General features: G+C 42.6%; 1 protein-coding gene across 12 annotated transcripts in view; it reads right to left on the bottom strand.

Moving 5' to 3' along the window:
* LOC110504859 (protocadherin alpha-C2) overlaps positions 1–13,498 on the bottom strand; it is a 187,298-nt gene that overhangs the window by 40,622 nt on the left and 133,178 nt on the right. The gene's annotated exons all lie outside the window — the stretch shown is intronic.

Consider the following 13,498-nt stretch of genomic DNA (forward strand, 5'->3'; position numbering starts at 1 on the left):
ATTGATCCAAACCTGCCATTAAGCCAAAGCTCTGGACCCAAACGAATACATAGAAACAACAGGAATAACGGACATTTAATCGAAAAGTCTATGGAAATAGATCAATAAATTCAATAACAAATTACATGTATTTGTGCAGAAATTATCCTCATAAAAGTAGTCGTTACATTTGAAGTATAATCACGGCAGTTTATTGAAATGTTTGCATTCTTGTAGAGAAGAGAGGCTCTGCCCTCATTAGAATCAACAGGGCAGTGCAAATCAAGTTAGGCTGAGCATTATAATATGGAGTTAACCAACAGAGACAATAGAACGAGAAAAACAACACAAAGATAAAAAATGAAAGCTGTATGTATCCCTCTCCTCTATTTAGGTACAGCAGCTCTCAAAACAAAGCATACTCTGTCCAGTGCTCTCTCGCTGTCCCACGAGCCATAGTGCTGAAATATTGCTGCTCGCGCCCTCCTCTCACTTACTGCCCTGTGAGTGACAGCTGGGTTGATCGTATATTAGGACTACAGGGGTACTTGACTGCCGCTTCAGTTTCGCATCATATTACTCGCAGAACACAGGACCACCCCCTTTAGGCCTATATGTTATCATATGAAGCATGTTAACTCGGGGTGAGCGGGCGAAACGAACCAGGTCACCAACAAGATGCTCGAGACTTAGCCCCTCGCCATATCTGTCAAAACAAACTAGCATGCCCTCTTCTGTCAGACCCAAATTGCTGGAATAATACAGAGCTCGTGCACGCTGCAGATGTGGAAAGCACAAAGAATTTAGACTCATGTCGATTTGTTGACAAGCAGTTCTCCATTTCCTTTCGAAAGTCTCACTTGTCCCAAACATCTAAGCTATAGCCCAATACAATTCAGCAAATAAAAATGTCCACCTGGTGTTAAAGACCGACTTAAAAACAACTACGGCTAACTGTTTGCCACCCCCCAAAAATATTTTGAATCGATGAGTGCTGGGACGGCTTTTACAGACACCATAACCCCTGGTAGTTTCAGAGATTGGTTTGGGGGCAGTTCACACCAAGCAATGGTAATGTAATAGTCTGGCAGACATTAATAGACACACACTGCCCTGTCTCCTGGCGCCTTGATATACTTTCGTTAATCCATTAAAAAGTGACCTCAGCCTTATAGACGATCGTGACGTGTTTAAATTTCTTGAAAATCCTGCGCCACCGACCCTTCTGACTTGACAATCACACTGTACACAGACTGTCTGGCTATATTAACCCTCCTGCTGTGTTCCGGTCGAATTGGACCGATTTACAAGTTCTCTCTGAAAAATGTAATTAATTTAATCTGATTGTCATAAGGTTCCATGACTTTGTTCATCAGATAGACACACTTCTTCTCCCAGACCCCCACATGCATGTGTGTTTGAGCACACACACACACACACACACACACACACACACACGGCAAACTAATCCATACATTATGATTTTTTTTTTACTCAAAAACGAGTTGTATGAGCTCAGGTCAATGAGGCCAGGCCTAAAGGCCATAAATAGCAATTACAAGTTCAAAACGTGTAACGTTCACAATAACTTAAGTTGAAAAAAATATCTAACACAACATTAGGTGATAATATCTGTTTTATTGTGGATTTATAATCAGCTGTAATGGGGCGGTCATTTTGAACCGGGAACACAGAATTAATTAACATGAAACGAACACAACATGAGGGTTAAATAAATTTCAAGTACAATATAATTGCACAACCAACGTATGTTCATCAAATGTTGTAGGGGTGTTAAGCCTTTGATGGTTTTTAATTTAAATTCGACTCAATATCTCAAACATCTCAAACATCTGCACATGGGGCCGAGATGTCTCATATGCGCATGTCTGTCCGCAGGTGGTCGGATAGTAGCGTTAAATGCCCAAATCATCCCGCTCAGACTTTCCTCCTAATTAGTACAGTCTGAACCCATGTACCCCTATTAAAATCCAATTTAAATAAAATTCAATTCAATTAAGAGGGGGCCTCTAGTCCAAATGCGATCAGTACGACAAAGTGAGAGGGAGCATCTTTCGACACTAATTTCATTTCTACGCCAACGGCAGCGGTTCATACTGAATTGAATCGCGTCTCTCGTCTCATCTCCGAGCCCTTTACCTCTGGAAAAGCTCAAAAGTTGGATAACACTCAGACAGCCAGTTTGCTAGACAATCGGCTTTCACACCATTCAAATGGATTGAGTCATGCAGTGAGTGCAGTGCCATTCAAAGCACCGCTAGGAAGGACATTGTGACCTAAAAGGTGATGTCATTGAATGCTGGTCTCATCATATGGATTTATGCAATCCAAAAGGAGACTGTCTGGGATCTTTTAGCATTACCTGGAGCCAAATTAATGTAAAAAAAAAGAAGACAAAATTACAATATTGTTTTAGATAGACTGCCTTTGGTCATTCATTTGTGTGTATATTTATATCTGAATAAGTCAAACATTCAGGTTAGTAAGTATAGCCTGAGTGGTATATCTGTATGGTAGACTGAGCATGAAGTTGTTGTGCTGTGTTTATTTGGGATGTGGCCTCAGAGAGCCCCAGTGCCAGCCTGATTCACCCGGCCACGCTACGCGCCCACACAACCCTTCCCTCTCCCAGTGCGGCTCCAGCTCTCCTCCACCGACCCCTTTGCCTACAGCTGTAAAAGGCGCTGGCAACCTGCGAGAAAGCCGCTCAGCGGTGAGTCACACCGTTGTTAGGAGTGGATGGATAGATAGCTGAGAGACTCTTCTTCACACTCCAAAGCCAGGCAGAGGGGGTGGTGAACTGGGTAGCTGGAGATATACAACTGAAGAGAAGAGAGATGGAACGGAACTTTCATTCGGTTCGATGGGCCTAGAGGGAACTTTTCCTTTGTGCAGATATGGACGTTTTGTGATTTTTTTTTACACATCAACTGTCCTTTTCTAACTCCAATTTAATTCCGCCGTGGAGATGAGACCGCGTTGGTCTCGTGTCAGTCCGTTCTCGTGAGTCTCAGAGGCATGCGAGTAGCCGAGCTCCTGACGTTTAGCAGATTCTCCCGGTGGTGCGCGCAAGATTTGTGTTTAAGGCAATTTGAGAGTGATAAAAATAGGAGACTATTATCTTGTCAATTGCACACGCCGTCGGATTTACACCTGTCCTTTTCAAATTCACTCTGTTGTCGCCTCTCTCTCGCTCTGTATATTGAGCTGTACACGGGCAGGTAACTGATCTCTCTTTCCCTGTACCTATTAGAGTCCCGCCCATCTGTCCCGCCGTTAATTGCGCGCAACAGAGCTGTGGGTTGTTTTATTTTCACTCAAGGGGCTGGAGATTAAGTTATCTCAATTCCTTCTCCGGAAGACTAACATACATATGTATCGCCAGAACAAACACGTCCTAATGCTCTTAAATGTATCCCTCTCTCTGTCTCTCTCTCTCTATCCCATTTTCTCTTGTCACCAACTCTTACCCTTCCCCACTCAATTCAATTCAAGATGCTTTATTGGCATGGGAAAGATATGTTAACATTGTCAAAGCAAGTGAAGTAGATAATATACAAAAGTGAAATAAACAATAAAAATGAACAGTAAACATTACACTCACAGAAACAGTAAACATTCCATTCTCCCCTCACTCTCACCACCCCCTCTCTCTCCCCTCCCAACTGCCTCACACTCCCCTCCTCAGAGCGTCTATCCCCCCTCTCTCCTGTCTCACCTCTTCTTCCCCCTTCCAACCCCTCCCTCTTCTACCCCATCTCTCTGTGACATCCGCTGCTCCAGCTGGGAGAGCTGTGGCCGAGGGGCACCGGAACGTCTGAAGTGGAAACACAGGAGCTAATGTCTCCGCGGCTGCCTCTGCACTACACTGTCCCGTCTTCTATTAAAAAACACCCCGGAGAGAGAAAGGGAGCAGGAAGAGAGAGGGGGAGGGAGAGACAAGGAACAGGGGAGCAGGAGGATAGAGAAGGGAGAGCGACTAACAGGCGAGCTCGACAGTAGATAAAGGGAGAACTCTGAGTACGCGCCCTATCATCTCTTTTTGGAAATAGAGGAGCATTTTTGAAAAGTGGAATATTAATTACCTTCTCACCATCCATTATGCAAGATGGCGGACATATTAATAAAACGCTCTCTATTAATACACAGTAATCGTCCCCGTTTAAAAGCCATCATTTCACTCTCTAAGCGTCTGTTATCTCATGTGGAAGACCGCCGTTTGTGAGTCAGATTTCCCACAAACGACTGGGACCGGGACTGACTGGGCTTGGGGAAGAGTCTGAATGAGTGTCTGGGCTGGAGCCTCTCTTTTTCTCTCTCTGAGAGTCTTTCTTTGTTATTGTCAGCTGCTGTCTCGTCTGGTGTGCTTAGGGCAAGGAGTGATGACCTCATACATGTCCCGCCTCACCAGACGGAGTCCGAGCTCTGAGTCGCCTACTGTTCATCATGCAGACACACAGACAACATGGTTATTACACCGTGATTTTTTAAAACTGCAAAGTTAATACTTGGTGTTTAGGGCACCCAGTGAGACACATGACTTTTACATGACTCTTGATGCCATATTTTGCTTTTAGAAAATAGATTAAATATATTTCTCTCTTTCGATCTTTCATTATTTTACACATGGAAATGCCTGCATGCTGTTGTGTAGGAAGACAGTAGTCACAGTGTCTGTGTTGCAAGGGGGAAAGGCCAGAGTGATAAAGAATCTGCATCGACAGACCGAAAATGACAAAACATCCATTTCCTCAGAGAAAATGAGTTAGGTTATAGCAGGAGAGGCTGACAACCATGAAATACATATAATAGAAGTGCTGATAATCTAGCTTCAAAATCACAATTTTATATCAACATTTTGTTTTCAGAATATCCACACCATCACGGAGAATTAAATCAAATGCTTGTTTTTCAGTGCATAAGCGTCCGGCCAAATCACACATTGAGAAAAAGAGTTCCATAAAAAAAATGTCCTCAATGATGGAGATGATTCCATTATAACATTTTAAAATATTGATTTTGGCCTGTACTACTACAGCGCATAGAAACTAATTGAATAACACATTCATATGGCAAACATTTAGTCAAAACATAAATCATAACAAACAAGGTTTTGAAGTGTCTGTCCTAAGTCTAGGAGTCCGTCAGATGAAGGCCATAAAAATGGTCAAAGACACCCTAGTCATAGACTGTTCTCTCAGCTACCGCACGGCAAGCGGTACCGGAGCGCCAAGTCTAGGTCCAAAAGGCTTCTTAGCAGTTTCTAACCTCAAGTCATAAGACTCCAACTTCAGACGAGTCTCCTGACACTTGTTTGTAGGTCAATCTGTTCGATGCTACAGACGTTTACGTGAAAATACCGATTTTGGGGATGTCCCTGTCACCTTTCCCCTCAGATGCGGAAGTGCGACGGGCGGATGTGGAGGATTGAGACTCATCCCTTGCAAAATAAACATAAACATCTTAAACTGAAGGATTTTGATGGGGATTTTTAATGTTATGTAACTGAGATTGACTCACCGGTGCGTCAATCGACTAGGGGATTACTTGATAGGTACAATATATTCCATGTTTTGAGGAACAGGTGGGAGATAGATGTTTTTCAGGAACTAAATGTATTAGAATCTGGGCCACAGAGAGCGAGAGAAAATCAAAGGTGTGGTGGGGTTCTGTCTCAGTGCCAAGAGCACTGCAGCTTGCAGCCAGGACAGGATGAGAGAGAGAGGGAGACAGTAGTACTGGGACCTCTATTGGTGTAAGGGGGTACTGCAGAGACAGTGAACTCCATCTACTCTGACTGCCATCGCTAAGCTATGTCACTACTGAAACCCGATTGCAAGCTGCTGAGTGTGCTTGTGTGCCTGTGTGTGTGTGTGTGTGTGTGTGTGTGTGTGTCCCAAGCCGCAGATCGCCTCCTTTCCTCTCCTTCAGTGTCTGACAGTGTGACTGTGAAGGGCAGATTCAGGCCCCCTCCAGAGGAGAGAGATGGAAACAAAATATGCTGATGAGAGAATCTGTTTCCAAGGACAACACCCTCACTCTGCAAGAGAGTATGTCTCTACCACAAAATTAGAAAATCACACAAGCCAGATTTAGCAGATTGATTACAACACTCTGAGGTAAAAATGATCAATCCTTAAGCACAAAATCAGACCTAACCACCAGACACCCTACAGTCCTTCAGAAAGTATTCATGCCCCTTGACTTCATCCACATTTTATTCCACATTGTGTTGTGTTACAGCCTGAATTTAAAATGGATTACATTTTGATTTTATGCCACAAATTATTTTATTTTTTAAATCTGAAATGTCACAAGTCAGTAAGTATTAAGCCCCTTTGTTATGGCAAAGCCAAAATAAGTTCAGGAATAAAAATTCAGTCATGTCAGTATTCAACGTTAGGAGATGACGTGGAAACCAGCCACTATGGGCAACAGTGAGCACTGTGACCTTCAAGTAGGCTTTGGTTTTGCTAGGCCGTTGTGGACAGGGATGGTGGATGAGCGCGATAGGAGTAAGCATCTGCCTCTGTTTATATATGTATATATATATTGAAGCCTATCCCAAACCTTAACACTAACCATTTTAATGCCTAACCTCATCATCTCAGTGTCTAAAATCAAAGACTGTGCCAGCCAAATTTAAAACACCACCAAAAAGTACAGACACCCACTTTCTCAAAAGGTGATGGAGAGTTGGAGGTAGACCATTGGAGACCAACGGAGACAAAATGTCTTCTCTCTCTCAAAGAAACCGAACAATGCAAACCTACAATCCATTCCTTTATAGACTAAGAATGGATTAAGTGGTCCACTCACCGGATGGTATCCCATGCTACTGTGGGAACCTGTCTAGCAAGATAGTTCTAACTAAGGTTCAGTCACTGTTACATGTAATGGTGCTAGATATACATCCAGAATCATAAATGGAGAAAATATTGCTTTAATAGCCTAGCCAAAGCGACACGAAGGAGTGCTACAACTAAGAACCATCTCAGTGCACCAGTAATAGACTTAGGCCACTATAATCCTCAAATTCATTATTCATTATCACTGTTGAGTCTCTGAAGCTCAGTATTAGACTGGGTAGTAGACTTGTTATCATCACTGTGAAATATGAATACAAGTATGAGCTCCAGATGTTGTAGGCCAGGAATGTCTGGGTCACTAAATCAAATTCGTATTGTTGTTGCAGTGTTTTAGGATGCTCGCAATACTTAACCTTGGAACGATACAGATAAGTAACCAATCACTCTGAATTTTGACATTTGGGACAACTTCGAAATGTGACGTTTGAGAAACATGGATGAACGTCTAGTTCTGATGTGAGACTGTGAGAGCTGGTTGTAAAAAATTCCTTAACAAGTCACATAATAAGTTTCATGGACTTACTCTGTGTGCAATAACAGTGATTAACATTAATTGCACTTTGGATGGTGTATCAATACACCCAGTCACAACAAATATACAGACGTCCTTCCTAACTCAATTGCTGGAGAGGAAGGAAACCACTCATGACTTTCCCCAAGTGATCAATGGTGACTTAAAACAGTTACAGAGTTTAATGGCTGGGAAAGGAGAAGACTGAGGATGGATCAACAATATTGTAGTTACTCCACAATACTAACCGAAATGAAAAATTGAAAAGAAGGAAGTGTGTACAGAATACTATTTTTCCAAAACATGCATCTTGTTTGCAATAAGGCACAAAAGCAAAACAGCAAAACATGTGGCAAAGAAATTAACTTAATGTCCTGAATACAAAGTGTTTTGTTTGGGGTAAATCCAATAAAACACATCACTGAGTACCACTCTTCATATTTTCAAACATGGTGGTGGCTGCATCACGTTATGGGCATGCTTGTTATCAGCAAGAACTAGGGAGTTTTTTAAGATGAAAATAAATGGAAAAGAGCTAAGCACAGGTAAAATCCTAAAGGAAAACCTGGTTCAGTCTGCTTCACAACAGACACTGTGAGACAAATTCACCTTTCAGCAGGACATTTGAGCTGTTCTTGGCAAAGTATGGACTTGGTCTTTTACCAAATAATGCTATCTTCTGTATACCCCAACATCTACCACAACACAAATTGATTGGCTCAATCGCATGAAGAAGGAAAGAAATTCCACAAATGTGCTCAAATAGACAGATCCGTGCTATACAGCAGACCAATTCAAACTCATCTCTCGGCAAATACAGCCCAATCATTATCTCAGCCAATCAAAGCTAGTGGGAAGGTTGCTGGCTTGTTCTCTGGCTAAACCAGCTAGGCTCGTAATTTAACAATTGTATTTGTATTTGTATTTACAGATGGCATACAAGTTTGCTATTAAGGTACATGAAAGTGCACAAGTTCGAGAACGCATTCCTGCAACAAAAAAAAGCATTTTGATAAAAAAAAAAGTTAACGTTCAAAATGTCTCTCTTGTTAAGTAGTGACCAGGGACATATGCCTAGTTTCCTGAAACAGGTCACAAATGTACTTTTAACAAGGCACAACTGTTAATTGAATTGCATTCCAGACAGTGGCGATTTTAGCATGTAAATCTTGGTGGGGCAAAAAAAAAATCAAAAGTGGGATGTATGCGAGCAAAGCCACTACACAACACAACACTAAACAATACATGAATTGCACTATAGCAGTGATGAACGGAGTCCACAAACTGTTAGGGCCTAGATAAAGCTGTCCCAACAGCAGTCCCAACATCTTACCACTGCTATCTTACCACGGCTATCAGCGGAGCCTTGTCTGGCAGCGAAACAGTTCATTCAGCCTCATTTACTGCCTTTAAAAAAACATAGCTAATATGGCTGACTTGCTTAAACAAATGGGGTTTCTAAAGACAATTGAGATGTACAAACTATGGCATAAGGGGACGACAAGTGGATAAGAGGCCAATTGTAATTTCGATTGAGAAACAGATGACTCACAAGTCCTCAACTGGCAGCTTCATTAAATAGTACCCACAAAACACAAGTCTCAACGTCAACAATGAAGAGGCGACTCCGAGATGCTGGCCATCTAGGCAGAGTTCCTCTGTCCAGTGTCTGTGTTCTTTCGCCCATCTTAATCTATATTTTTATTGGCCAGTCTGAGATATGGCATTTTCTTTGCAACTCTGCCTAGAAGGCCAGCATTCTGGAGTCACCTATTCACTGTTGACATTGAGACAGGTGTTTTGCGGGTACTATTTAATGAAGCTGCCAGATGAGGACTTGCGAGGCGTCTATTTCTCAAACTAGACACTCTAATGTACTTGTCCTCTTGCTCAGTTGTGCACCGGGGCCTCGCACTCCTCTTCCTATTCTGGTTAGAGCCAGTTTGCGCTGTTCTGTGAAGGGACTGTTACATAGCATTGTACGAGATCTTCAGTTTCTTGGCAATTTCTCGCATGGAATAGCCTTAATTTCTCAGAACAAGAATAGACTGACGAGTTTCAAAAGAAAGCTCTTTGTTTCTGGCCATTTTGAGCCTGTAATCGAACCCACAAATGCTCAACTAGTCTAAAGAAGGACAGTTTTATTGCTTCTTTAAGCAGAACAACTGTTTTCAGCTGTGCTAACATAATTGCAAAAGGGTTTTCTAATGATCAATTAGCCTTTTAAAATGATAAACTTGGATTAGCTATCACAACGTGCCATTGGAACACGAGTGATGTCTGTACGCCTATGTAGATATTACATAAAAAATCTGCCGTTCCCAGCTACAATAGTCATTTACAACATTAACAGTATCTACACTGTATTTATGATCAATTTAACGTTATTATAATGGACAGAAAATGTGCTTTTCTTTCAAAAACAAGGACATTTCTAAGTGACCCCAAACATTTGAACGGAAGTGTATGTTTTCTTTACATTGTTTGCAAACTGATATGTGACAAGAATTAATGACAAAATAATATACAATACCGGTCAAAAGTATTAGAACACCTACTCATTCAAGGATTTTCTTTATTTTTAAATGGTAGAAAAGTAGTGAAGACATCAAAACTATGAAATAACACATATTGAATTACATAGTAACCAAAAAAAGTTTTAGATTCTTCAAATAGCCACACTTTTCCTTGATGACAGCTTTGCACACTCTTGGCATTCTCTCAACCAGCCCACTCCTCCATACAGACCTTCTCCAGATCCTTCAGGTTTCAGGGCTGTCGCTGAGCAATACGGACTTTCAGCTCCCTCCAAAGATTTTCTATTGGGTTCAGGTCTGGAGACTGGCTAGGCCACTCCAGAACCTTGAGATGCTTCTTACGGAGCCACTCCTTAGTTGCCCTGGCTGTGTGTTTCGAGTCGTTGTCATGCTGGAAGACCCAGCCACGAACCATCTTCAATGCTCTTACTGAGGGAAGGAGGTTGTTTGCCAAGATCTCGCGATACATGGCCCCATCCATCCTCCCCTCAATACGGTGCAGTCGTCCTGTCCCCTTTGCAGAAAAGCATCCCCAAAGAATGATGTTTCCACCTCCATGCTTCACGGTTGGGATGGTGTTCTTTGGGTTGTACTCATCCTTCTTCTTCTTCCAAACACGGCGAGTGGAGATTAGACCAAAAAGCTCTATTTTTGTCTCATCAGACCACATGACCTTCTCCCATTCCTCCTCTGGATCATCCAGATGGTCATTGGCAAACTTCAGACGGGCCTGGACATGCGCTGGCTTGAGCAGCGGGACCTTGCGTGCGCTGCAGGATTTTAATCCATGACGGCGTAGTGTGTTACTAATGGTTTTCTTTGAGACTGTGGTGCCAGCTCTCTTCAGGTCATTGACCACGTCCTGCCGTGTAGTTCTGGGCTGATCCCTCACCTTCCTCATGATCATTGATGCCCCACAAGGTGAGATCTTGCATGGATCCCCAGACCGAGGGTGATTGACCGTCATCTTGAACTTCTTCCATTTTCTAATAATTGCGCCAACAGTTGTTGCCTTCTCACCAAGCTGCTTGCCTATTGTCCTGTAGCCCATCCCAGCCTTGTGCAGGTCTACAATTTTATCCCCGATGTCCTTACACAGCTCTCTGTCTCTGCCATTGTGGAGAGGTTGGAGTCTGTTTGATTGAGTGTGTGGACAGGTGTCTTTTATACAGGTAACGAGTTCAAACAGGTGCAGTTAATACAGGTAATGAGTGGAGAACAGGAGGGCTTCTTAAAGCAAAATGAACGTGAGAGTCGGAATTCTTACTGGTTGGTAGGTGATCAAATACTTATGGCATGCAATAAAATGCAAATTAATTACTTAAAAATCATACAATGTGATTTCCTGTATTTTTGTTTTAGATTCCGTCTGTCACAGTTGAAGTCCCCCTATGATAAAAATTACAGACCTCTACATGCTTTGTAAGTAGGAAAACCTGCAAAATCGGCAGTGTATCAAATACTTGTTCTCCCCACTGTGTATATATATTTATTTTTTTGCAAACAATTTGGGGCTTGTCGCCTCTGATTCCAGGTGACTACCTCATGGAGCTGGTTGAGAGAATGCCAAGAGTTTGCAAAGTTGTCATCAAAGCACAGGGTGGGTACTTTGAGGAAAGTCAAATATAAATATATATTTGATTTGATTTATTTTCTACATGATTCCATATGTGTTATTTCATAGATTTGATGACTTCACTATTATTCAACAATGTAGAAAATAGTAAAAATAAAGAAAACCCCTGGAATGAGTAGGTGTGTCCAAACCTTTTGACTGGTAAATGTATGTAAACTTCTGTATTTCATTTTCAATAAATTTGCAAAAATTTCTAAACACTTTGGCGTTATGGGGTATTGTGTGTAGATGGGTGAGAAATAAAATCTATTTAATCCTTTTTGAATTCAGGATGGAACACAAGAAAAATGTGGAATAAGTCAAGGGGTATGAATACTTTCTGAAGGCACTGTATCTCCTATTAATACATCCAGAGCAGAAACATATATCTTCAACACCTCCCGGTGCACTGAGATGAGATCAAAGACAACTATGCGGCAAAACTATTAACTGCATTGCATCATATCTGATTAATAACATTCTACTACTCTAGCAGCATCAGCATTTTAACTTTTTAAAACCATTTATTATTAAAGACTACATATACTTCTAACAAGAATCTCCATCTAAAGACTCAGGAATCTAAGGCCCTACTCGAAAGTGTTGTGCGGGTTTACCCCTGTGTATTTAACTCATTAATAACATGCTTTAGAACCTCTTCATCTCAGATATCAAATTGTAGTTTCAATAGAGATGATGATTCCTTTCCCATGTATAAAGAATGAGGTGGAGAGACTGTTCTGGATTTGCTTGGCTATGGCTTCCCCAGTGTATCCTCCCTTTCAGTGTAAAGGGTTGGATGGAGAGACTGTTCTGGATTTGCTTGGCTATGGCTTCCCCAGTGTATCCTCCCTTTCAGTGTAAAGGGTTGGATGGAGAGACTGTTCTGGATGCGCTTGGCTATGACATCCCCAGTGTATCCTCCCTTTCAGTGTAAAGGGCATGACAGAACTAAAAGCCATGTAAATCTCTCCCCTGGAGTCCTGGAAGGGTTAAACAGCACTTGGTCTGTCCCTGTTCTGCCTGAAAATAAATCAAACAGATTCATGTTGTGGTAAACAAAGCTATCTGAGACAGCAGGCAGCCACCGATCCCCTCTATCACTCCACTCAGAACCCTGGCTTTGTGTCCATGCTGGGTGGATGGGGATGGATGTGGAAGAACCCTGTGGTTCTGAGCATGACAAAGCTAATCTAATGACTGCACAACAGCCTTACGCCATAAGAGGTGTGCGTGTGCGTGTGCGTGTGTGCGTGCGCGCGTGTGTGTGTGTGTGCGTGTGTGCGTGCGCGTGTGCGTGTGTGCGTGCGTGCGTGCGTGTGTGTGTGTGTGTGTGTGTGTGCGTGTGTGCGTGCGTGTGCGTGTGTGCGTGCGCGCGCGTGTGTGTGTGTGTGTGCGTGCGTGTGCGTGTGTGCGTGTGTGCGTGCGCGTGTGCGTGTGTGCGTGCGTGCGTGTGTGTGTGTGTGTGCGTGTGTGCGTACGCGTGTGCGTGTGTGCGTGCGTGTGTGTGTGTGCGTGTGCGTGTGTGCGTGCGTGCGTGCGTGTGTGTGTGCGTGCGTGTGTGTGTGTGCGTGCGTGTGTGTGTGTGATTTGAGTGGGCCAGTGACGCATCATACTACTGAAACCCACTCAGTACCAGTCAAAGGACAGGCTGACTGGCTTTATGTAGCATTCACAGACAGACTGTCAGTGTACTGTATTTCCCTTTAGATCAAAATCAAATACATTGATCAAATACAGATCAAATACATTGTTTAGTAGACTACCTTGGGAATGAGTGTGTGTTCAGTCATTTTATCTGTGACCAATTCTCAACCCTTAGTATATCCGCTTAACTGGGAAACACATATTTAATTGTTTTCTTCCTCCTCATCCTGACTGCCTCTCCTTGACCCTCTTTTACATGATATTTTACATGATCTCACACTCCCTGGTCAAACCTGTACCCTTATTGCTGTCTTCCTCT

This window comes from Oncorhynchus mykiss, chromosome 31 (assembly GCF_013265735.2).
Source record: "Oncorhynchus mykiss isolate Arlee chromosome 31, USDA_OmykA_1.1, whole genome shotgun sequence".
Lineage (NCBI taxonomy): Eukaryota > Metazoa > Chordata > Actinopteri > Salmoniformes > Salmonidae > Oncorhynchus > Oncorhynchus mykiss.